Genomic DNA, 2874 nt, shown 5'->3' with positions numbered 1-2874 from the left:
TTTCGTCTGCTTCTTCTTGTAGATTTTCCGCAAACTGGTCTGGCGGCTCGCCATCAAAAATTCATTGACTGTAACCACGCGTGCCACGGCCTGAAAACATAACGAAAGGGGATTTTTATACCCAATTATTAAGAAAAAAAGCACGTTCTATGTTTAATTGTTGATTTGAAAACTAACCAATGGTTTAACTTTTTCATGCGCATGAATAAAAAACGAGAACATTATTTGGGAATGCATATTAAAGGCCAGTCAGATAAAAACTCGTTGTTGATTGAATTAGATAGAATTCATTTTAAGTTGTTGAACGAGTGAATGCTGTGCCAGAATGTTCAATCTAACTCGAAACTTGCAGGTCGTCCAATGCCAAGTATAGTTCACGTATTTTTCAGATCATGGGAGAAACGAAATAGTGCAAACTCGAGGATTACGTAGTTATTACGTGGTTATTTAACAGCTCTGGCTAACGGATCAGAACTTCAAATTGTTGTTAATTTGCCATTGTATGAGCCCGTGTGTACTCATTTAACAAACAATTGTCTAATTGTATAGTACATTCGTATCTTCAAAAGCTAGCTGATACTGCCGTTTAAAATTTATTCTCGTCAACAATGAATTCAACCATATGACAACGCAACACTTATTGAATTGCACATTTGCAAAATTCTCACAGCAAGATCTGAAAAAAAAACGGTTGATTTAATGTCGCGTTGTCGCGGATAATAACAAGATGTCAAATGTAACCGGTGATCCGTATGGATCAGATTTACAGTCATTGCGTTGAAAGTCATATTTTACGAAACGAAAACATAAAACATAGTCCCTTAGTTTTCGCTGAAAAGAATTTAAATATAATATTATTTAAGCAATGTGTTGCACCTGCAGCGGAAATTCACACCTTTAACATCCACAATTGCTTAATTGGTAAAAAACATTGTGCATGCATATGTTGTTAAATGATAAAAGTTTGTGACTAGGTGTGTGCACATGCATGTGTTTTATCATCATTTACAATCCCCATCCATATGATTAAATTTGTTTAGATAGGTTGAATTTGTATTGATTTAAAGATGCGCATGCTGTTTGCATGTTATTTATTTTAAGTAAGGCCAAACATTATTTTGTTATTTTTTCATTATTTGAGCGAATCACCGAGTCGACGTGTTTGTTTTAAAAACAAAAGTTGAAGATTCGTATTTCTGTTTACAACAAAAGCACGATGCATTGACAAAGTCTCATGAGGACACGAGTATAACTGAACTATCTAATCTAAATCAAACGAAAATTAACAGAGAAGAATTTGATGAATTCATAAAGAATTACATGACTGTGTAGTAAATTATATTGGCACTAATTACGCTCGAGCATATTTTTAATGTATTATTCCCAATCGTAATCGTGTTGAGCAAATAAAAATAATTGTACTATTTTAAACAAATGCTATTTCATTATTCGTTGAATTATCCTCAGAAGACAGGGATTTAAAAGTGTTGCAACTTTCAAAAAAATAACGTTTGAGAAACGGAAACATGAGCATTTGCTCTTTTAGCCGCCTACTTTTCCTCAACGTCTCTTATCATTTAAATGAATTACATGTTTTGAGTGGATTCAGAAAATCACACACTATTGTCTCCAGTTTCTAAATGGATAACCACACCTTATCTTATTACAATATATGCCTTGTCAGGCGTTGAAATAGAGAAAATCAATATTAAGGCAATGTCAATGTTATGGAATATATCTTTACAGGCGGTTAACACCTTGTTATTAAATGCTAAAGCTGGTAACTTATATGACTGATCAGAGGAACATTTTCTATTCTATCAGGAAGATCTTGTACTTAGCTGTCATTAAGTTAACACTTATATTGACCTTCATGGCATGCATTTTCATAACGCCTTTTATATTTATTATGCGAGCGTAAATAAGAAAGATGTGTCATGTCTTTTCGTGGAAAAGATGTAACGATTATTTTTGCGAAATTTTCTTTCATATAAACACGGAAGCGGTGTTTATAAATTGATTTTTAAAGAATGATTTCATAATTCACTGTATGGGGAATACATAACTGTATTTTAATTTAAACCGTATATGATCAATCCGAAACTTAAAGAAATAAAGGGTGAACTTATTGTAAAGTTAAAACAGTATACCACATACACGAGTAATTGCTAGCATAACATGCCTTTCAATGGAGTCGCTGTGCCTCCGTCACACACGTTGAACACTCATCGCAGTGTTCAAATCCGCATCAGTCACAATACACTCGTAGACTTTGACTACCCGTCGCTGTCATCTCAGTTCCCCCCTCCCTCCGGTTCTTCACTGCTCATACTTGCATTAGCGATACTCAGTCAAACAAAAAGCTCTCCGAAGTCAACAAAACCGATGCTGTGCGAATAAAACGCTTGGAATATGTTCCCATCAAGGATCGTTACCTCGGTTTTACTATGGACTGTTTTCTTTTAAACTTAAACAAAGTAGTATTCCCAAATCTTTCCTGTTATGGCATGGTGCGCGTTGAAAGTCTGTATGAATAGGAAACACTTCACCCATATGAAGGTATGGAATTTCGGTTAAAAGTACTATTGGACACCTGCCCTTTATGCTGTCATTTTAAATACATACACAAACAAACCAAAAAAAAAATAATAGGAAAAAAAACACAACGGAATTGGACATACAAATTAGGAATGTTCTCGTGAAGACATAAAAGCAATCTCAGACCTGACCGAGTATATAGAGAATAACAGGTGACTGTCCCATCGTTTTGTAATTCATCATACCACCGCATTGATATCTGCCTGATATAACGTTGCCTTATATATTTTTATATCATGGTCAACAGGAAGTTCTTATATCAGTCAATGTTTGGAG

Source organism: Dreissena polymorpha, chromosome 16, assembly GCF_020536995.1.
Source record: "Dreissena polymorpha isolate Duluth1 chromosome 16, UMN_Dpol_1.0, whole genome shotgun sequence".
Classification (NCBI taxonomy): domain Eukaryota; kingdom Metazoa; phylum Mollusca; class Bivalvia; order Myida; family Dreissenidae; genus Dreissena; species Dreissena polymorpha.
Note: the sequence above shows the minus strand (reverse complement) of the source record.